Raw genomic sequence first — 25,352 nt, forward strand, 5'->3', positions numbered from 1 at the left:
CTGTGAAATCATTATTAATTATTTATTTAGGAATGTTGCCATATTGTTCATGAAAAAGCAATATTTCCAGAGCTTAACTTTCTCTCCACCCAAGCATCATATTGGACACAAAAGACCTGTAGATTGTTCTAAGAAGTATCATCACTGTTTTATAGAGTCTAGTATGGAGCAAAATTCTGTTGTGAGGAAATTACAATATATCTGATAATCAAAACAATTTGTATATTATTTTTAATTAAATTATCTAGTTAGCAGTCTTTGCTGCTCTTATTCATTGAGCATAGTTCCGTAATTTAATTGTCTCAGTTTTATTGGGTAACCTATTATTTGTTCTTATTTCATTATTCTTTATGATAGTTCTCTTATTAACATTAAATCTATTCTTGAAAATTAATTTACCATAAGTGTCTCTGGGCATGACCCTATGTGCCAATTGTCTGTGCAGATATAAAGGAACTAGCACCATTGTATTGTATACCTTCTATGTTGTTCTTTCTTCCTGTGTATGTTGGTAATTTATCTCTATAGTTGAGTGCAAAGATAAAACCCTCTTCTTGTGTTTTCTTGGGTAACTTTAAGGTCTACTGACCTTTCCATCAAAACCAAATAAGTTTTCTTTACATCTAGAAGAAAATAAGCACATATTTGGGCATCCAAATGAGCAGAGAGGGTGCACTCATTCAGACTTACTTACTGTTAGAATTGGGCATATGGTCTAGCTGGGTAGATACAGGCACACTGTCTAATAGGTACATCTAACTCTAGTTGTTCAGGATGAGAGTTTTCCAGCATATCTTAATATCCTTGGTAGCAGTTGCTAAAGAATCTCATCACAATTTTATTTTTAAAGCTTTTCTTGAAAATTGTCATAACTGTTTGAATACTAAGGTCTACAAAATTTCTTCAAGTAGGACCCAATATTTGTCGATGGCATGTGTTCACTTCCCTTAGCATGTAACCCCTTCTTTACTCTTGCCATTCTTGTCTTTGAGATCACTTCAAACTTTTCTGTTTGACTCTTAAAATTGGATTGCTGTCTCCTGAACTGCATGCCGCTACAGTTTGCCTTCATCCATTGTCTGTCTGTGCTTATTTGTGCAGAATCAGATATAATAATAAATAATAAATAATAAATAATAATTTTTGTATTTTCAACCTGTTTTTACTCACACATTTGGTGTTGGTGATTTTTTTTTCTCTCAGTTCTGAACCTTGCATCACTTAAATTATATTTAATTCACCCTATGCTGCTTCAGAGAAAGACTAGTAAGTTGGATAGCATTCTGACTACCCAATGCTCTCCCATGAGTAAATGTTCTTAACAATTCCAAGCCTAGGGATAAATGGCTTACTTAAATAGTCATTGTTGAATGAATACCAACTGCATGAGATTAGCTAAACAAATAGGTCAGAAGGAACAATGCTGCAGTATTTTCTGATGTTTAATGTTATTGCTTTGTATGAGGCATAACTTTATACATAAGAGAAAATAAAAAAGTGAGATGTTTTTCCATATTAATTCATAATGAGATACTTATAATTCTGGAAACAATTATGTTGTAAATTGAATAAAGGATTTCTTCTAAAATTAGTACCTATTTAAACACATGCAAAAATTTAATAATCTATCTTTTATGTAAACTAATGAATAGTTTATTTCAAAACACTTGGAAGTGCAAGTAGGCAATGTGAATGCCCTGAATATGAAGCACAGACATCTGTCATGAAGTCAACTTGGTCTACTTAAATTGTAGATATTGGGGTGAGGGTTGAACTAACAATATGATAATTCAGGTTAATCACTGACTTATTCTTAAATCATCTTCATGTTGAAAAATAATTAAGCAGGAATATTTATGAACTCTCATATTTCTATATCATTTGAGTCAAGGATTTTACGGCCAAGCTAATAATGTTTGTATATAGAAAACAGTAAAGAGATATAAATGTTGGAGATGCCTTCTGTCCTTGAGACATTTTTAAATAGTAAAAATCCAAGGATTCTCTTTAGTTTTTTATTTTATTTTTATTTTTTATTAGATGTTTTCTTTATTTACATTGCAAATTTTATCCCCTCTGAAAATCCCCCTATCCCATCCCCCTCCTCCCTGCTCACTAAACCACCCACTCCTGCTTCCCTATCCTGGCGTTCCCCTACACTGGGCCTTCATGAGACTTAAGGCTTTTCCTCTCATTGATGTCCCACACGTCCATCCTCTGCTACATATTTGGCTGGAGCCATAGGTCTGTCCAGGTGTACTCTTTTTTTTTTTTTTCTTTTTGCATATAACTTTTGTCTTTAATGCTGTGAAAACTTACAATTTCGGTTAGGTGGTTATATCATTTTATTTTATTTTAGATATTTTCTTTATTTACATGTAAATTTCTCCTTTCCCAGTTTCCCCTCCAAAAAACAAACAAACAAACAACAAAAAGAACAAACCCCTGTTGCCTCCCTCCTTCCCATGCCTGCCACCCCACCCTCTCCTACTTATTGGCCCTGGCATTCCCCTACACTGGGGCACAGAACCTTCACAGGGCGAGGTCCTTTCCTCCTATTGATGATCGAATTTGCAATCCTCTACTATACACATGCTGCCAGAACAATCAGACCCACCATGTGCAGTTTTTGGTTGATGATTTAGACCCTGGGAGCTCTGGGGGTACTGGTTGATTCATTCACTACTGTGGATGCCAACAAGTACTTACTGACAGGAGCCTGATGTAGATGTCTCCTGAGAGGTTCTGCCAGTGAATGACTAATACAGAAAGTGGATGCTCACAGTCATCCACTGGACTGAGCACAAAGTCCCCAATTGAGGAGCTAGAGAAGGAACCCAAGGAGCTGAAGGGGTTTGCAGCTCCATAGGAGGAAAAATAATATGAAGGTTTCTCTTTCAAGTTTTGTTTATATGCTAGATTACAATCATGTGCCCTCCTCTCTCCTGGGAGGTTGTGGCCACCAGCCTGAGAGGACAAAGGGAGCAGAGGTGGAGAACAGGGTTCAGATGTTCATGAGTATAGTAGAATGACTTCAAGAAACCACTTCAGAGAGATGGGTCTACTTTATTCTTTCGGGGATAGGGTGTATATGGATGTTTTAAAGGGTACAATAGAAGGTGCTAATTGGTCATAACAACAAGAGAACAGAGAGGGTTGATGAGTTACAGCACTAATTATTGGGCTTACAGGAGACAGAGTGAGATGTGTGTGTTGAGTTATACAGCCTTGCAGAGAGCTCTGTACAAGGTCACTTTTTAGACTAGGCCAGCCACTTGTGTTCAGGGGCACTCTTTAGATAAAAACAGATGTAGGGAAATCTTGCTACGAAATGGAGTCTCTCATTTTGCCCTGAGCTCAGAAAGCCATCTGGTTATGGAAGATTGCTACCTTAATAACAATAGTATGCAAGCAGGTATGTATAAAGTATAAATTTTGGGATCAAATAATAAAATTGCTTATAGCAGCAATGTATTTCTTTGAAATACTATTATTATAATACTCACTTAATATTCTATTGTGTGCTTACATTTTCTATTGTTGAAATATATCACAGATGATTTCTCTGGTTGGGACTATAGTAGCAGAGCTTATGTGGTCATTAAAATAAGCTGTATTTATGTAGAAATATTTCTGGAGTAAAAACAGAAAAATAAAATGCCCAGGTTTCTTGTTAAGTATACAATTAACATTACATAATACTAGAAGACTAATTTCTAAATAGTTTATATCACTTAGGATTAGCAATCACTATTTAGCCTTCTGATAACTTGCTTTTCTATACACTTAATATAGGCATTTTATAGATATAATAGGGAAATTTCACATTCTATTTACTGTCAGTTTACACATGACATACAGATATACAACACTATGTTGACTCTATCCATACTATTCCAAGAATTAGAATATTAAAGCTGCTCCATCAAACTCATTTTGATGTATCTTTTTAAGGAAGTATAAACCCTTCTAAGATGGTATAATTGTGAAGTACCTGGCCACAGTGTGGGAGAATCTGAAACTTCCATGATAGTAGTGATCATTATCTCAACTCTTCTTAGCACTGTAGCTATAGTCACATATGTCATGAAATCAGCAGTATGGTAACCCCTGACTCTTGTTTCTAATGGCATTGGACAGTATAAAGTTACTTAAACATTAATGAATACTCTTATCCCTCAGGTTCTTAGAATATATGTGTATCCTGAATCTTGGCAGATACAGTAGGAATTATCTAAAAAGAGAAAACAAATGAAAACAGAAAGTACCTACAAAATAAATAGGTAAAGTGTTTAGAAATTGTTCACTTTACCTAAAGAAGTATGGCTTAAAAATATTATCATTGACCACTTTATCAATTTTCAAGAAATAAATATTCATGATAACAATAACTTTAGAAAGTATACTATGGTCCCTGAACTATAATAATTAATTCAAAATTTAGTATAAACCTAAGTGACTCACAGCATAGCCATTGATATAAATCTATTCTAATAATTTTCTATTGTGAACCAGAAAAAGATTTAACCCCAAGTCTTTTATGTAATTTCTCTACTACTATATTGATTTTCTGAAGAAAAAAAGTAATAAGATACCTAACTCATTGAAAAATAAATGCTAGTATTCCAAATGCTTAATACTCATGTGCTAATTTATCTACTTCTAACTCACTTGCTCCTCCAGGAGATTCAATTTATACATCACTTTCTTCTGTTTCAGACAAGACAAGGCTGTCCACTCTCCCTATATCTCTTCAATATACTACTTGAAGTTTTAGATAAAGCAATGAGGCAACTACAGGAAATTAAGTGATTACAAATTGGAAAAGAAGAAGTCAACTTATCATAATTCACAGATGATGATATGATAGCATACATAATTGAACACAAAAATTATACTAGAGAACTCCTACAACTGATAAACACCTTCAGTAAAGTGATTAGATACAAGATTAACTCAAAGAAATCAATAGCCCTCCTCTACACAAGTGATAAGCAGACTAAGACAGAAGTTAGGATAATAGTACCCTTCACACTAGCCACCAAAATAAACATAAAATATCTTGCTGTAACTCTAACCAAACAAGTGAAAGACTTGTATGAGAAGAACATCAAGTCCCTGAAAGAAATTAAGGAAGATAACCAGAAGATGGAAAGATCCCCCTTGCTCATGGTTTGAGGATTAACATATTGAAAGTGGCCATCATACCAAGAGCAATCTGTAGATTCAATGCAATCCCCCATCAAAATCCCAATAAAATTCTTCACAAAACTTGAAAGAATAATTCTCAACTTCATATGGAAAAAAACAAAACTATAGCCAAACTATCCTGAACAGCAAAAATACTTCTGGAGGTATCATCATCCCTGACCTAAAGCTGTACTACAAGAGCTATAGTAATAAAAACTGCATGGTATTGTATAGAAACAGAAAGGGAGATCAATGGAATCAAACCAAAGACCCAAAAATAAACCCATAGATCTATGGACACTTGGCTTTTGACAAGGAGGAAAAAAAACAATGGAACAGCATCTTTAACAAATAATGATGGTCTAACTAGATGTCTGTATGTAAAAGAATAAAAATAGTTCTATATTCATTACCCTGCAGAAAACTCAAGTCCAAATGGATCAAAGTCCTCAACATAAAAGTAGACACACTGAATCCAATAGAAGAGGAAAGTGGGAAACAGACATTAACACATCAGCATAGAAAATTTTCTGAACAGGATACTAATGGCTCAGGCAATAAGTTCAGCAATTAATAAGTAGAACCTCCAGAAACTGAAAAGATTCTGTAAGGAAAAGGACAAAACACCAGCCTACAAATTGGGAAAACGTCTTCACTATTCTACATCCAACAGTGGGCTAATATTCAAAATAGCTAACAAACTCATGAAGTTAGTCTTCAAAAACATAAATGACCCAATCAAAATATTGGTACAGAACTAAACAAAGAATTCTCAACATAAAATCTCTAATGGCTGAGAAGCATTAAAGAAATATTCAACAACCTTAGTCATCATGAAAATGTGAATCAAAATGACCCTGACTTAACATCACTTAATACCAGTCAGAATGGCTAAGATCAAATACTCAAGCAATAGCACATGCTGGCAAGGATGTGGAGAAAGGGGTAAACTCTCCATTTCTGGTGGAATTGCAGACTTGTAAAACCACTCTGGAAATCAATCTGTCAGTTTCTCAGAAATTTGGAAATAGTTCTACCTGAAGACCCAGCTATACTACTACTGGGCATATACTCAAAAGATGTTCCACCATACCACAAGGACATCTGCTCCATTTTCACAACAGCTTTATTTGTAATGGCCGGAAGCTGAAAACAGCTCATATGTCCCTCAACAAAAGACTAGACACAGAAAATGCAGTGTGTTTATACAACGGAATACTATTCTGCTATTAAAAACATGAACATTCTGAAATTCGTAGGCAAATAGGCGGAACTAGAAAATATCATCCTGAGTGAAGTAATTCAGTCCCAAAACCACTTGCAGGGTATGTACTCACTGATAAGTGAATATTAGCCAAAAATTTTGGAATTCCCATGATACACACCACAAACCCAAAGAACTTAAATAAGAAAGAGGCACAAGTGAGCATGTTGGAGCATGTTCCCCTCTTAGAGGGGGAAGAAAATATTCTGGGGAGGTAGAAGGAGAGAGAGGGATTTGTGATGGTGAGAGGAGAGGTTGTGAGGGGGCAGGATCAGGAATGGGAAGAAACAGAAGAGAGTCTCAGAGAGGCAAGAAAATAAGTGTAAATATGCAGTTCAAGTCAGAGAAAGGGGGATTGTCTAATAAGTCACAGAGAACTGGAATGAGGGAGGGACCCAGGAGTAAATGCAGGTGGCCTTAGCAGACATGCCTAACAGTTGGGATATGAAACCTGAAAAGATCACCAGTAGACAGACAGGACTCCCGGTAGAGGGAAGAGGACACCAACTTTTGACTCAAACTCAGTACTGTCTAAAAGAAATGCAAGGACAAAGATGAAGTAGAGAATAAAGTAATGGCCAACCAGTGACTAGCCCATTTTGAGGCCCATCCCATTGGCAGGTACCAATCCCTCACTTTATTAATAATCTTATCTTGGGCTTATAATGACAGGATCTTATCATAGTAGCCTTCTGCGAATCTACGCAGCAGCTGAATGAGACATTTGCAGATATCGCCAGACAAACATTGGGCAGAGGTCAGAGACCCCTGTGGAAGAACTAGAGGAAGGATGGAAGATGATCAAGGAGACAGCAACCGCACAGGAAGACCAACAGTGTCAAGAAACCTGGACCCCTGGGAGCTCCCAGAGACCGAGTCACCGACCAAAGACTATACACAGGCTGTCCAGAGTCCCCAAACACATGTGTAGCAGAAGGCTGCCATGTCTGGCCTCAGGGGGAAGAGGATACACCTAATAATGCAGAGACTTGATGCACCAGGAGGGAGGGGATACCATATAGTTGTGTTGCCCTTCCAGAGGCAGAGGGGAAGGGAAAATGGAAGAAGGAACTCTATGAGGGAGAACCAAGAGGGAGACAACATTTGAAATAGAAATAAATAAATAAAAGAAAAGAAAATATAAACTGAACTGATAACTCAATATGATTGATTATGTTGAAGACTTTAAAAATATGTATTTTTACATTTATAAACAACAGAATATTGATATTTGATTAATAAAAAAGAAAAATTAGTTGTAAAAGATTAAACTAGGATATTAGATTAAATTAGGATATTAGAGACCAAATAGTCAAAGTAACAATAAAAAAACATAACTGAAAGGAGTCTTTTTCATTTTTAATGGGCAAGTAAAAAATGAATGTACTTACAATAGACAAAGCATTGATTGATTTCTCTTTGAACTATGGGATGACTAAATCAAGAGAATTATAGCATATCATCTGTCATATGAAATATTTATCATTTTATTGAGGTGATAACATTTAAATATACTCTGACATCAATGTCAAGTATGTAGTTAATTTTTATCAACCATGATACCAACATGTATACAATATAAACAAAAATACAAAAAAATTTCTTGAACTTCTTCTTTCTACTTATTTGAAATTCAATTATCCTGAACTTCTTTCAAATCTCATTTATTTCCAGGCTTTCAGAAATGCTATTTTATTCACTGCTTCTGAAATGTCACTGTATTAAAATTCTATGTAAAAGTGAGACCACAGGACTGGAAAATGGCTCAGTGGGTAAGAGAACTGTTTCTTTTAAATAGGACTAAGGCTCATTTCCCAGCACTCACAAGGCAGTTAGCATCCATCTGTATCTCCAGATCTCGGAAATCTGATCATCTGGAACATTATCAGATTATGGTAGCATGTGTAACACAGAAATATATGCTACCAAATTACCCCATGAACCTAAAATAAACCGCATTCTTATTCAGACCAAAAGAGTGGAATACTTATCTTTGTATGCCAGAATTTATTAGATTCATGCATTTAAAAAATAGGGTTTACATGCAGTTTAAAAGTAAGTAGTAAGACACTAAGGTTAATGACATTTAGTTATTGTGAATCATTCCTCAGAAAATAAGAACAGTGTTGACATGTTTTCTTTTGGCATGCTGATCCCATTTCTTTCAGTTATATGTCCAGAGAATGATAGATCATATCATTATTGGACTTTAATATATTTTATTAATTTTATACTGGTATATATTTTTGCATAATTAGATACAAGAATTTTAGGAGTGAATTCTAGTCAGCTCTAAAGAAAAGATGAAATTATAAAACTTGCAAGTTAAAGCGTGGATATTATACTAGGTAGGGTACATCAGATCCAAAAGACAAATGCTGCGTATTCTTTCTTGATTGCATATCCAAGCTGTGACTCTTCAGACTTGCACACAAAACCTGAGAAAACCACAGAAGCCAGGAAATTATAAAGGAACCATGATAAGCAAATATGGAGCTGGAAAGAGAGGGACAGAACAGGGGCTATATAGGAAGAAGGGGGAAATATGTGGTGGAAGTGTGACATGAAAGGAGAGATAATAACATTAATGATGTGTGAAAGCCCACAAAAATATTATTTTTTAACCTTAAGATACACATTGTGTGGTGCATCTCTCTCTCTCTCTCTCTCTCTCTCTCTCTCTCTCTCTCTCTCTCTCTGTGTGTGTGTGTGTGTGTGTGTGTGTGTGTGTGTGTGTGTGTGTATACATATATACTTAGTTTGAATGAAGTGAAGTTTTGGCTGAAAATGATAATGATTCCACAAAAGCAAAATATTATCTAAAAAAACCTCTCCCTTCCAGATATTAGATGGAACAGGATGACAGTGAAATGACTTCCAGAAATATATAGATTATTGTTATAGACTTTGGTTGCCCCTGAAACTTGAAGGTAAAAATCCTTCTGCTAAAGAAAACATTCACTTCAAACCTAGTATATCTTTAAATATTTGGCCCTATGACATACTAATAAATCAAATCATGATATACATGTTTACTTTTGTAAACACCACAAGAACATGAAGATGTCTTTTTAAAAAAAAGATGATCTGATAGTTTGTTAATTACTGAATATCAACATAATTTTTAATTATTTATTATTTGGTGTAGGGTGTGAAATGTTTTTAAAGGAGAGAGGACTGAGAAGATTACTCAGTGATTGAGAGATCATGACCCATTGAATAAGGTAGAAGGTAGAAGAGTGAGGGAGGATAATATCAACATTCTGTGTAAGACTCCACATACACACACACAGACACACATACGCACACACAGACACACATACACACACACAGACACACATACACACACACACACACACAGACACACACACACACACACAGACACACATACACACACACAGACACACATACACACACAGACACAGACACACACACACACAGACACACACACACACAGACACACATACACACACACACACACACAGACACACACACACACACACACACTTGAAAATAAAAAGTGAACAAAGTGGAACTGAGACCATTCCAGAAAACCACAATCAACACAGTGCTGAGTTGTAGAGCCCAGTCCCAATGGATACATCTACAAAACATTCCTTAATTTCTTCCTCAGCCCATTGCTGAAGTTGTTTATTAGCTGTAAGAGTTCTCTGGTGGAATTTTTGGGGTCACTATCATCTGTAAATAGTGATATTTTGACTTCTTCCTTTCCAATTTGTATCCCTTTGACCTCCTTTTGTTGTCTAATTGCTCTAGCTAGAACTTCAAGTACAATATTGAATGGATAGGGAGAGAGTTGTCAGCCTTGTCTAGTCCCTGATTTTAGTGAGATTACTTCAAGTTTGATGTTAGCTACTCATTTGCTGTGTACTGCTTTTACTATGTTTAGGTATCGGCCTTGAATTCCTGATTTCCAAGACTTTTACCATGAAGGAGTATTGAATTTTGTCAAACATTTTTTAAGCATCTAATGAGATGATCATGTTTTTTTTCTTTGAGTTTCTTTATGTAGTGGATTACATTGATGGATTTCTGTATATCGAAACATCTCTGCATTCCTGAGATGAAGCCTACTTGATCACGATGGATGATGTGTTCTTGGAGTTGGTCTGTGAGAATTCTATTTATTTTTGCATCAGTATTCATAAGGGAAATTGGTCTGAAGTTCTCTTTCTTTTTTGAGTCTTTGTGTGTTTTTGGTATCAGTGTAACTGTGGCTTCATAGAATGACTTGGTTAGTGTTCCTTTTGTTTCTATTTTGTGGAATAGTTTGAAGAATATTCATATTAGGTCTTCTCTGAAGGTCCAATAGAATTCTGCACTAAACACAGGTGAACCTGGGCTTTTATTTTAAATTTGGGAGACATCTAATGACTGCTTCAATTTCTTTAGGAGTTCTGGACTGTTTAAGATGATGTATCCGATTCTGATTTAACTTTAGTCTTTGGTATCTGTCTAGAAAATTGTTCATTTCATCCAGATTTTCCAGTATTGTTGAATATAGGCTTTTGAGAAGGATCTGATGATTTTCTGAATTTCCTCACTTTCTGTTGATATATCTCCCTTTTCATTTTTCATTTTGTTAACTTGGATACTGTCTCTGTGGCCTGTGGTTAGTCTGGTTAAGAGTTTATCTATCTTGTTGATTTTCTCAGAGAACCAGCTCCAGCTTTTGTTTCTTTGTATAGTTCTTTGTGTTTCTACTTGGTTGATTTTAGCCCTGAGTTTGATAATTTCCTGATGTCTACTCCTCTTGGGTATTTTTGCTTCTTTTTGTTCTAGAGCCTTTAGGTATTGTTAAACTGCTAGTGTACACTCTCTCCCAGTTTCTTTTTGGAGACACTCAGAACTATGAGTTTTCCTCTTTCATTATGTCCCATAAGTTTGGGTATGTTGTACCTTCATTTTTATTATATTCTAAAAGTCTTTAATTTCTTTCTTTATTTCTTCCTTGACCAAGTTATCATTGAGTAGAGCATTGTTCAGCTTCTAAGTGTATGTGGACTTTTTGTTGTTTTTGTTGCTTTTGAAGACCAACCTTAGTCTGTGGTGATCTGATATCATGCATGGGATTATTTCAGTCTTCTTGTATCTGTTAAGGCCTGTTTTGTGATGGATTAGATGGCCAATTTTGGAGAAGGTAACTTGAGATGCTGAGAAGAAGGTATATACTTTTATTTTAGGATAAAATGTTCTATAGATATCTGTTAAATACGTTTAGTCCAAAAATTCTTTTGGTTTCATCATGTCTCTGTATAATTTGTGTTTCCATGATCTGTGCATTGATGAGAGCAGGGTTTTGAAGTCTCCCATTATTATTGTGTGAGGTACAATGTTTGATTTGAGCTTTAGTAAAGTTTCTTTTATGTATGTGGGTGCCCTTATATATGGAGCATAGATGTTCAGAACTGAGAGTTCTTTTTGGTAGATTTTTTTTCTTGATGAGTATCAAGTGTCTTTCCTTATCCTTTCTGATAACTTTAGGTTGAAAGTCGATTTTATTCTATATGAAAATGGCTACTCCAGCTTGTTTCTTGGGACCGCTTGCTTGGAAAATTGTTTTCCAGCCCTTTACTCTGAGGTTGAAAAGTGATTGTTGTTTCCCAATATTTTTGTTGTAAGAGGTGGAATTACATTTATGTGGTTATCTTTTAGGTTTCTTGAAAGAAGATTTTTTCTTTCTTTTTCTAGAGTGTAGTTTTGCTCCTTATGTTGATGTTTTCCATTTATTATCCTTTGTAGAGCTAGATTTGTGGAAAGAAATTGTGTAAATTTTGTTTTTGTCATGGAATATCTTGTTTTCTCCATCTATGGTAATTGAGAGTTTTGCTGGGTATAGTAGCTTGGGCTGGCATTTGTGTTCTCTTGGGGTCTGTATGACATCTGCCCAGGATCTTTTAGCTTTCATAGTCTCTGGTGAGTTGTGGGAAGAGAGCTAGGCAGATTCTGAGAACAAAAATTTTACTAAGATGTTTCCAACAAGCATCCTCACTATCCCTATGTCACCTATGATAGGAAATACTCCTGAGATGTAAAGAAGATACTGTAGTGCAGCCTTTAATTTCTTTGAACAATACATGTCAAAGTGCCAGGTATGGTGGTACACACCTATAATACCAAAAGAAGCAGAGATGAAGTCGTAGGCTCATCTTTGTGAGTTCTAGGCCAGCCTAGTCTTCATAGTGAGTTCTAGACCAGCCATGGCTCCACACAAAACTATGGATCTAATAAATATCAATCAATCAATCAATGCAAAATAATTACAAGTTCATGATACATTCATGTGTTGTGGCAATTTTTAGCTATTCTCTCATCTATTCACAGCCCAATTGGAACAGACAAGGTCACTAGCCTAGTACTTCAGTTCTAAGTTCCATTACTCACTATAATGGCACATCTGCAAAATAAAACTTTCATAAGTTTTATCAGTTCTAGATATGTTAGTGCATTTTTACACAATGAATCCCATTGTTAACTATCCTAAGTTAGGTTATCCTACTTCCACATTCACTTAAATATATCATGGCTACTTGAACAGAAACCACATTACTGTGTTTAGTTTGAATAAAAAAAAAGTTAAAATGCATTGTAAATATTCCAGTTAAAGTTTAATTATGAAGAAAGAACAGAACAGAGGTGCTCCTCAGTTACCTCACCCCTATCTAGAATTTGAGGTTTGATACACACATGCTTTTTATCTTCCTCTACCAAATACATGACTCTTAAAGGTTGTGTAATGTGTTCTTTTTTAATTTTTGAAATCTTTGTATTGTTTTATAAAATTATGAAGAACAAATACATGAAGATGAATACCAGGTAAAATCATACACTATACTCTGTTAAGATACCATTCACAATTAAATGTTTATTTCTAGAGAAAGTATTTGTAATAAAATGCTAAAAATGTAAGGCCATAAAAGGAATATTTGGCACATATAAATCGCTCTCTCTCTCTCAGAATTATTCCCAAATGGACACATTTTCTTCCTATTAAATTTGATGATTTTAACTATTTTTTTAATTGTTTTAACTTAGCATACAAAGTAATAAAATTCATCATGGAATCTAGATGATTATGTGTCCTTATAATTGGCTTTCATACTTTCTTCTCCCCTCTATCCCCCTCCATGCCCCTCTGTCCTGTAGCTGGTGCCTCTCAGTTCCTAAACCAGGTAGTCACTACACTTCAGATTACCTGTCACATCGATTCTAATATCTTCCCTATTCCCACATGTTCTCTGTTTTGTTCCTTCTTTCTATGGCCTCCTTTATAGTTTAATGAACATATTTAAACACACACACACACATTTTAAATCTGACTAATAACCGTGAAACATATTTGTTTCTGACTCTGGCTTGTTTGACTTAACACTAAAGGCTTTCAGCTTCATCCATTTTTCTGCAAACGTCATGATTTTGTACTTAATGTTTATTAAGTAAATTGAGTGATGCCAGAAGGTTACACAAAGCATTAAGCCTGATGTATGTCAGTGTGTGTTTATGTTCACTGAAACTTTTGTCATATTTTAGAAGAGTATTTCTGAAGACTTCAATGTATTAAGATTTGTTGATTTTAAGTATCATGTGTTAAATTTTGTAATGACCACCTTGTTTCTTTCAGCTGCTGTGCTCACATCAGATGCTTCTTCTCACTGACTGCATGTTGAGTGCACTGTTGAGTGCTCTGTCTCTATGCCACTTTGGAGTCACTGCGTCATACACTTAGCAATAAATGAATATCAAGGTGGGGTTTCATCTTTGAAAAATGAACTGTGATTTTTTTTTAATAAAAAATAGATCAGCTATTATTTATTATACTTGACAAGCTACTCAGCTTGGCAAGATTTAGTGATGTTCCAAATAGATAAGATTTAGTTAGCATTTTAAAAGTATGAGTTCATTGTGACTTCTCAGGATTTGCACTGTTTAAACTTGCTTATTTTGCCTGACTCTAAATAATAACTACAACAATGCTAAACTTCATTATAGGTTTGACATCCATCTGAATCCAGCAATGAGCTAATGATACCAATTAAATTAGTGTTCCTATTTTCTTTAATAAATTATATCCATTGAATAGGTTATAAAAATAATTAGGTTAGTGTATTTTTAATTCAACTATAAAATATTTTACAATACATAAAGCACATTAAGTTATTGTCATTGTAGCAAATGGTTTCTAAAATTGGAGCAGAAGAAACATTGAATTATTTGCTGTATTTTTTTCACAACAGACAACATATCTTTTAAAAGCTATAGAATAAAATTGTAATTTTCCATCTCTTATTTTCAGTCATACAAGGAGTAACACTATCATATAAATTTTCTAGACACTAAATATGTCTGTTTTAAATATTACAGAAAACAGTCTATTTTGGGGTTGGGCTAATTTCCAAGTACATACTTTCAAAACCAAGCAAGCAAAATGAATTGTGTGGAAATTTTTTAATTAGAAAGATACTGATATGCAAGTGAGAATCACCAGACACACTATTATTTTTAGGGAAGGGTATAAAATCCAAAGTTAAATGTAAAACACTCTTTGGAATTTTGCTTATGTGCATGCGTGTGTTGATATATTACTTAAAGTATTTTGAAAGTTATGATAACTAATCATTAGGTGGTACCTACACAGGGCCACAGCATTGCAGAAGGCTAAATATATGAAGCAGAATTTCAAAGAAAAAGGCTAAGTGGTAATAAACGGAACAAAAACCAGAATTAAAGAACTATACATTTACCTGAAAAAGATGGGGCAAATGAATAGCTTACCTATTTATATCTTTGTTCTGATTTCTAGGTGCTTTTATTTCAGTTTATGATGCACTCCTTGTGAGACTCCCATGTGTTTTATCAGTTGGTGAATGCCTGTAGCTTTTTGCTGTTTTATATTGCCTTTACAAAATTGTCTCATAGCCTTGAAAGTTTTGTTTCCTTTACATGAGAATGATAAGAAAAAGCTTTGCTATTACCCTCAGTTTATACTGAAGGCCACAAACAGCAAAGCGGATTGCTTCTCCTGACAAAGCAGGAGAACTTCAAAGGGATCTGTAACGTACAAGAAAACCTTAAAAGAGCAGACTCATAATGAAAAATAATCAATAGTTACTTTACAAGATCAAAGTTTTAATGCACCAAGTAAATAAATAAACCTGAGGAAAGAGTGCTAGCCCAGAGAGAAAATAGCTGTATCGTATGAATGTGGCAATTAGATTTGATTGGTGAAATGCTTTGAATCTGAAAAGTACTGCATATTTTATGGTGCTGTGTAACTGATTATTGCAACTAAAGACCAATTAGCTTTCCTGAAAGTTTCTCCCCTTACCACCCAAATTAAATCTGTAACAGTGGATGGAGAAAGTGCACAATATATCCAAAGGCTTTGTTATCTGTATAGGTCAGTAAACTAAAGGAACTGTGCAAACTCATCGAGACTGCCACTTATAAATGAAAATATTCCATGTTTATCAGAGTCCTCTTTACTGTAAATATGCAGGTCAGGTCTCTTGTGGATGAAAACTATTTGAGCACTAGAAACCTTCTTAGACTTGAGATCATCTCTAGCTCAACAGAGCATTCCTCTAAATGTCAAATGAAGACCCTTTGTGGGAAGGAAAAAGATTTTTCTGGGTGGATAAATGAACAAATAAATTTTCTTGTCTAAACTACAGTTCATGTGACATAAAGCATGGTGGTAAGAAGGGTACATGCTAATCAGTAAGAGCTATATTCTTCTTACTTTCATTAGGTGCCAACAGTAAAAGATGACATGGGCCCACTTCTCAAAGATGGCCTTTTGACAAATTACAATATAGTCATAGGACTTACCTTCAAGTTACATGGTTCAAATATTTGGAATGGTAGAAGACCTCCGTCTGACTAGGAATCAGGGTGATAAAAAAGTCTTCCTAACACATGCAGGGATATGTGTTTCTCTGAGAAGCTATATCTTAATAAATAAATAGATTAATTAATGCAGCTCAAACATGTACTTATTTTTTCAGAATGATTTTTTATTCTTTCATATATTACTCCCTAACCGAAGTTTTCTCTCTGACCCCTCATCCCATGATCTCCCCTCCACCTCCCCACAAATTCACACTCCCTATGCACTATACCTCTTCTCAGAAAACAGCAGGCCTCCCCAGGGACATCAACAAAATACTGTATAAAAAGGTACAATAAGACCAAGCACATTCCATCACAGTAAGGCTGGATAAGGCAACCATTTAGAAAGAAAAGGGTTCCACAAGTTAATAAAAGAGTCATGGACAGATCCTGCTCCTAATTATAGGGTTCTCATAAGAATATCAAGGTACTCAGTCATAACATAAATGCAGAGGACCTAGGTCAGAGGCCTACAAGGCTCCTTGATGACTGCAAATCTGCACGAATCCTGGTCAATCCATTTTGTGGCCCATGTTCTTGTGCTCTTATGGTGTTCTTGACCCCTCTATTTCTTCCCCCTCCTCCACAGTATGCCCTGAGCTCTGCCTAATATTTTATGTGGGGCTTTGCATCTCCTCCTATGAGTTGCTGGATTAAGTCTCTCTCATCATTCTGCAGGCAGGATGAAATGTAATTTGGAGTTTTTGGGACTGTGTTGGTGTCCCAATCACTGCACTCAAGGTACTGTCTGGTTATAGAAGATGATCAGTTCAGACAGTCTGTCTCCTAATACAAGGAGTCCTTGGTAGGGTTACTCTTATAGATTCCATAGAGTTTTAACTTACACTAGCTCTCTGCCACACCACTTGAATGATGCACAATTCCTTATTCCTTCTAGTATTTTTTCCAACATTCCCTGATACCTGATCCCTACTGTGCCCATCCACACCTTTCTGAAGTCTAACCACAAAGTCTATTTCTCTCTCTCCTTCTCAGGGAGGTCCTTGAGACCCCACTTCAGCTCTCCTTGTCACTTAGTATTTCTAGGTGTGTGGACTGTAGCATGGTTGTCTTGTACATTATGGCTAATACAATGTACCACATTTTTTAATCAGTTCTTTGTTTGAAGAACATCTAAGTTATTTCCAGATTCTGGTTATTATTTTTTTTAAAAAGCTGCTACAAAGATGGCTGAGCAAGTGTTCATGCTATAGAATGAAGAATCTTCAGGTTCATATCCAAAATGGGATAGATGTGTCTTGAGGTATATTGATAACCAGCTTTCTGAGAAAACAACATATTGATTTCCAAAGTGACTGTACATATTTGCACTCCTACTAGAAATGGAGGAGCCTTCCCCTTGTTGCCTATCTTTAACAAAGTAAGTTGGCACTTGTGTTTTTTGCCATAGCCATTCTTACACATATAACATCATAATCTCAGAATCATTTTGATTTGCATTTTCCTGGTGGCTAAGAATGTTGAACATGATGTTTTAAAGTGTTCCTCAGCCATTTGATATTTCTCTGTTGAGAATTCTCTCTTTAAATCTGTACCCAAATTTTAATAGGGTTATTTAATGTCTAGTTTCTTTAGTTCTTCATATATTTTGGACATTAGCCATCTGTCAGATGTGAAATTGACATAAATCTTTTCCTATATTGTAGGCTGTCACTTTGTTCTATTGACAGTGTCCTTTGCCTTACAGATGTTTTAACATTGAATTCTAATGGACTTTACAAGAATAGCTATTACCAATACTCCTCAAATTATTACACAAAGTAGAAACAAATGAAACAATGCCCAATTCATTTTATGAGGACACAGGCACTTTAATATATAAAGAAAGCATATTACAAACAAATTTCTCTCATGAATATTGATGCAAAAATACTCAATAAAATATTCACAAAATGAATAAAAGAACACATCAACAATATCCACCATGATCAAGTATGATTCATCCCAGAGATGCACTATTTGTTCCACATATAATAAACTGTCAATGTAATCCACCAGATAAACAAACTGAAAGAAACCTTGATGATGTTCAACTGAAATTCATGACAATTTGATAGTATACAGGAGTTATTTCAGTTTTCTTGTATCTAATGAGACTTGCTTTGTAACTAAGTATATGTGTAAATTAGTGGGATGGTTCCATAAGAAGCTGGGAAAAAAGATAAATTCTTTTGTGTTTGAATCAAATTTTCTGTAGGCATCGTTAGATGACTGCTAGTTCTCTTGTTTCTCTCTTTTACCTTTTGTCTGGACGACCTGTCAATTGGTCAGAAACAAGTATTGAAATCTCCCATTACTAATATTAAAGTTCAATGTGTTATATAAGATTTAGGAATGATTCTTTTATAAATGTGGGTGCTTTTGCATTTTATATATAGATGGTAAGAATTTATTTTAAGATTTATTTGTTTACTATATGTAAGTATACTGTAGCTGACTTCAGACACACCAGAAGAGGGCATCAGATTTTACTAGGGATGGTTGTGAGCTACCTGGAAGAGCAGTCAGTGCTCTTAATCTCTCAGCAATCTCTCCAGCCCCTAGATGGTAAGAATTAAAACATTATCTTGGTAGATATTTTTCTTTAATCAGTAGGAAATCTTTCCCAGTCTCTTTTGACAAATTTTGGTTGAAATCGATTTTGTTAGATTTTATAACAGTTGTATCAGTTTGCTTTGCATGACCATTTGCTTGGATAATCTGTTTCTAACCCTTTATTCTGAGATAATATCTATCTTAATTATTGAGTTATGTTTCATATATTCAACAGAATGATTATTTCTGTTATCATATCCATTTGTTAGCCTGTGTCTATTCATTAGAGAATTGAATCCATTGATACTGAGATATATTAATAGCCAACCCTTCTTTGGGTTGTACTGGTGCAGGATTATTTATTGCCTGTGTTTTATAGGTGTAGTTAACTTCCTTTTAGTATTTTCTGTACAGCTATATTTTGGATAGATATTGTTCAAATTTGACTTTGTCATGAAATATTTTGTTTCCTTCATCTATGGTGGGTGAAAATTCTGCTGGATATAGTAGTGTGGGTTAGTATCCATAGTCTCATAGAGTTTGTAAGGCATCTGTCCAGGTTTTTCTGGTTTAGAGTCTGTTGAGAAGTTGGGTGTAATTCTAATAGGTCTGACTTTATGTGTTATTTGGCCTTTATGCTTTGCAGTTTTTAATAGTTTTTCTTTGTTCTGTATATTTAGCATTTTAATTACTATATGGCAAAGGGATAATTTTTCTGATCCAATCAATTTGCTGTTCTGTAAGCTTCTTAAATCTTTATGGACATGCCCTTATTTAGGTTAGGAAATTTTTCTTCTATGATTTTTTTTAAATCAGATATTTTCTTTATTTACATTTCAAATGATATTGTCTTCCCAGTTTCCATACTGAAAAAAAAAAAAAACAAACTTATTCACTTCCTGCTCCCCTGTACACTGAACCACCCTCTCCTACTTTCTGGCCCTGGCATTCCCCTACACTGGTACCACATTTTCTGTATCCATTCCTCTGAAGGATATCTGGGTTCTTTCCAGCTTCTGGCTACTATAAATAAGGCTGCTATGACCATAGTGGAGCATGTGTCCTTATTACATGTTGGAGCATCTTCTGGGTATATGGTATATGGAGCCCAGGAGTGGTATAGCTGGGTCCTCAGATAGTACTATGTCCAGTTTCCTGAGGAACCACCAAACTGATTTCCAGAGTGGTTGTACCATCTTGCAATACCCCCAGCAATGAAGGAGTGTTCCTCTTTCTCCACAACCTCACTAGCATCTGCTGTCACCTGAATTTTGATCTTAGTCATTCTGACTGGTGTAAGGTGGAATCACAGGGTTCTTTTGATTTACATTTCCCTGATCTCTAAGGATATTGAACATTTCTTTAGCTGCTTCTCTGTCATTTGGTATTCCTCATTTGAGAATTCTTTGATTAGCTCTGTACTCCATTTTTAATGTCATGTATTTTTCTGTCTGTGATAATACACTATGACAATGGCTACTTAAAATATAAAACATTTCATGTGGCTTATAGTTGCATGATCAGAAATCAAACTCATGACTGCAGGAATAACTAAGAGCACACATCTTTGCTCTGCAAGTAGAGAAGAGAGAACACATTGGAATTCTATGATTCTTTTGAAACCTAAAAGAGAACCCTTAATTATATACTACCTCAAACAAGGCCTTTCCAAAAGTAATGCTTGCCACACAAGTCGGGCGGCTAGAAACCGAGTATTCAGATACAGGAGATGGTAAGGACTGTTCTTATTCAAAACATCATGAAAGGAAAGTCTGGATTTCTTAAAACTGTCTATTCTCATACTAAATATTGTAGTTGGTATTATAGTTAGTACTATATTCACATACAGTTACCAGTATCACAGTGGTGCCAAGTCTTGGAAATATTTCTTTTCTGCACTCAGACATCTTTTCACCAACATTCAAGAGCAAAACTTATAAGTATCAAAAGGATTTATGTTTTTGAGTTATAGTATGGTTGCATTTTCTCCATTGTTTCTCCCAATTCATTCTATAGACTGATTTTGGAGTTACCCTAACTTTGCCTTATCGGTTAATTCTAAGGAAAATAATTGCAACACTTAACTAAGTGCATATATTCTGATTATCCAGTGCTATTACATAATAAATGTTGTGTTTTTTTTCTCTCTGCTTCGCACTGTAATTCTTAATGTGTGATCTATTCACTAGTGATTACACATTTTATTTTATTCCTTAATTTTGCTTATTCAATTAATTTGCATACTATTAGTTTTGAGATATTTTTACTCTCCTTTATATCTAAATTGAATTACTGAGTGAATTTAAACAGACAATGAAATATTTGTATATGGAACTTCAAATGAAAAGCTTTCAGTGCTCTTCATATATACATGGACGTGCCAAAGGAATTATGTAAGATATTAGAGACTATATTTCTAACCTTCCCTTTTCCAAGGACCTGTCGAAAGACCAGCCGTTGTAGTTAGCAATCATAGAAACAAGGTATGCATCCAAACCTAACCCTAATCACACATTATTTTACATTTTTTAAATATTTAGGACAACAATTTAAAAATATTCAATTTCAGATATTTTAAAGACCATGAAAAATGAAACAGAATATATAAGAAGGACCAAAATGTTTCAGGTGATTTCTCAAAAAGTCATGATGATCATAGTTACAGCCAAAAAATATCCAATTCTATCTTCATTCAATATTTTAAAATAATATTTTATAAGTGATCCACTGGTCATTGGAAGCTCATCCAGGGTCTACCTCTTTGCTTCAATACTCTGTCTACCAATCATACTTGCTGTTATGATACCAAAACTTCAGGAAAAGAGAGGCAAGACTAGAGCCAACACATGTGTAATCTAAATTCATTGAATTGAATTCACACCAATGTAAAAGTCTGATAAAACTTAGTTCTATTTCCAATATGAGTTTTTACAAATTTTCTTGCAGAAAGACTTTCAGTTTGATTCTGAAATGCCAACCCTTTCTGCCGTTGGCACTATACAGTAGACAACATATGTATGATATTACCTTTCTGAAGTTCAAAGACATTTTAATTTAAAGACACACTTGCTCATGAGGCATTTGGACATATGTTAATACTGTAATGTTAATATATGTAACAACATATTGTTTCAAGTGAGCTTCACTTTTATATTTCTCTATAATTTTCAATTTTTAAAGCATTGAATTTCATATATATTTTCCAATTAAAAATTGAGATGTAATGAACATTGGAGGACTCATCAGAATGAGAAAGCAAGGCTTTGAGCTTCTGATTCACTGAAACTATAATCACTTGAGAAAAAACCCACAAAAACTAAAACTTATCAAATGCCTGCTGATTGGACATTTACTATATCTGGAGTATCTTCTCTTTCTGATTTTAATCAAAAGTTGTGTATTTACCATTTGAGGGAATAAAAGGTGTTCAAACCATAATGGTTTAAGAAAAAAAATTTTCTCATTCTGCTAAATATCAGTGAATAGTAAATGAAACTTGTCTGCTGTCACTTGATTTCATAATTGCAACCACTCATACAACCTCTTCTCATGTCTCCTAAAGGCCTATGGAAATTCTCCCTGACAAAAATTTTTAGTTAACAAAACAAATTAAATGATAAAAAAGAATGGCTTCTCTATTTTATTTGTTTGTTTATTGAAATGACTATATATGATTAATTTAGAAATACTTTTTCCCTGATGACTAAAGATGTTGAACATTTCTTTTGGTGCCCCAGTGTAGAGGAATGCCAGGGCCAATAAGTGGGAGAGGGTAGGGTGGCAAGCATGGGGAGGGAGGAGGTAACAGGGGTTTGTTCTTGTTGTTTTTGTTTGTTTGTTTGTTTGTTTTCTGGAAGGGAACTGGGAAAGGAGAAATCATATGACATGTAAATAAAGGAAATATCTAATAAAAAACAATAAAAAAAGAAATACTTTTTATAACTGGTAACTGTTTTGTCAAAGCTTACCATGTTTCAACATAAAAGAATCAGTGCTTCAAAGCATGAAATTTTTATGTTCTTTTTAATGTTCTTAGAGCCTATGCAATTTTACATCTTATTCTCTTAGAGGCTTAAATTTTGATTTGGCCTTATGGGCAGTTGATTTTAATTTTTATTCTATAACAATACCATACCATCCATCTAAACAATGCTTGAGTAAATACTACAGAAGAAAACATTCCATTTTATAAAACAAGTTGCTTAATACACTAAAAATAAAAACAAAGAACAAAACAAAGCAAAATGGAATGATAATATTTCCAAAGCAATTCTACATCAATATCTGTTTGATGCTTCCTATTGTCTTGTTTTAAGAGTGTGAAGCTCTGTTGGTGGCTCTGTGTCTGGGCTAGCCTCTGTGTCACAGGATACCTGACATGAAATATCTTCAGAGGTCAATGAGTATTAGCAACTTTATGATAGAGGTACAGGGAACAGATGAGCTTTAAGATTGATGAGATTTAAAAAATAACAATTTGCCGGGCAGTGGTGGTGCATGTCTTTAATCCCAGCACTTGGGAGACAGAGGCAGGTGGATTTCTGAGTTCAAGGCCAGCCTGGACTGCAGAGGGACAGCCAGGGCTATACAGAGAAACCTTGTCTCAAGAACCAAAAAAAAAAAAAAAAAATTAATAATTTAAAACTTCTGAAAGACACTAAATGTCATTCAAATTTGTTCAAGTAAGCGTAACTGTATTATAAGCTCACACTAACTATAGGAAAAGGGTTAAGGAGAAACATTAATAAAAAGTAGCTAGAAGAGGTATTAAAAATTCTTAGGAATTAAAGGGAAATATTCTCAGCTCTTTTTGTACTTCTTTCATTGGTTTATGAGTCCATTTACTCTTGGTATCACAAAGTACCTAAAACTAGGTTATATATAAAGAAAGAAAAGAGGTTTATTTAGCCCTCAATTTGGAAAGCTAAAAGATGAAGATCAGAAGACTTCAGAGATAATTTAGTCAGTGAAGCAATTGTCTTACAGCAATGAGGACCTGAGATAAACCTTCAGACTTCAGGAAAAAATATCAGATGTGATTTGCAATCACAGCAGCAGTAAAGTGGAGATGGAAGGTGATCTACAACTTACTGTACAGCCAGTTTAGCCTAGTCTGTGAGTTCCAGACCATAAAGGTATGTTACCTCAAGGGGAGTGGATGATGTTTCTAAGGTCAGTACTTGAAGTTGTTCTATGGCTTCCACAATATGTAACTTTTGTTGTGTTCATAGGAACACACACACACATACACACACACATGCTCATAGGCACTCATACAAATAAATATACATACTTGCATTTACTTGCAATATGGATCCATGAGATAACTCAGCAAGTAAATAAACCAGTCTCTAAGCTTTACTACCTGAGTTCAAATCCTAAGTCAAAAAATATATAATGATTCCTAATTGTTAGGTATCTCATCTATTGGGTTGAGCTCATCAATTGACATGAGCACCTCAGCATCATGGTAGATGCATTTGACAAAGGCTCAGAGCAGATGGAAAACAGAAAACCAAAGAGAATCAGCAACTATGCTTATTTCTTTATGACACTTGTTCTCTTTGCCAGCATGGAGCTAACTAGGATTCCATGAGAACTACATGTGTTCCTTCTGAGGGCAATATCCCAACAGAGCTATCTCCCACTATTTTACAATAGATCAGATGCTCTGTTATTTCTCGGTCTGTAACTATCCAGACTCTGTGTCCTGGACCTCCAGAAAATGTCAGGCATGAGCTCCCTCTGTGGCACAGATCTCAAGTTTAACCAGTCATTGGTTGCCACTCTCACAAGTTCTGCAGCAGCATTACCAAACATAACTTGTAGGCAACAAACATAAATTGTAGGTCAAAGGCTTAGTGGCCAGATTAGTGGCCCAATCCTTTCAATGGAAACATTTTCTGATTACAGAGAATGGTTGGTTTGAGATCCACTATCTGCCATTATTGGGAGTCTTCACTAAGGTCATTATTGTCGATTCCTGGGAGTTTTGATAGCAGTAGGTTTCTATCTTGTCCCTGAAATACTCCCCAGTTCCATTCACGTCTCAAAATATGCTCTCCTTCTACATATCAACCTGATCCTGCCTGTTCCTATCCCTACCCAGCCCTGTCTAACTAGAAAATCTATTCTCTTGTAGAAGCAAGTGGCTGAGTGCTTAATGTATCTGCAATTAGCATCAGAATTTTCTATCTGTAACTTAAAATCTAGTGAGTGAACTTGTAGACATACAAATATTGTTTAGTAGCAGTGTTATTTTCTTATGCTTCACTAAAAAATAGTCTCTCAAGGATTTTCCACCTGCTAATACTTTTTAATCTGTTTCTCCAATGTTTTAGAAACACATGAAGCTAAAATGATTAATAAAATTTTGATAAGAAGTAGAAGTTTTGTCTGAATTTTAGAGACATTATAAGATATCACTCATTTC

This window comes from Mastomys coucha, unplaced genomic scaffold, assembly GCF_008632895.1.
Source record: "Mastomys coucha isolate ucsf_1 unplaced genomic scaffold, UCSF_Mcou_1 pScaffold14, whole genome shotgun sequence".
Lineage (NCBI taxonomy): Eukaryota > Metazoa > Chordata > Mammalia > Rodentia > Muridae > Mastomys > Mastomys coucha.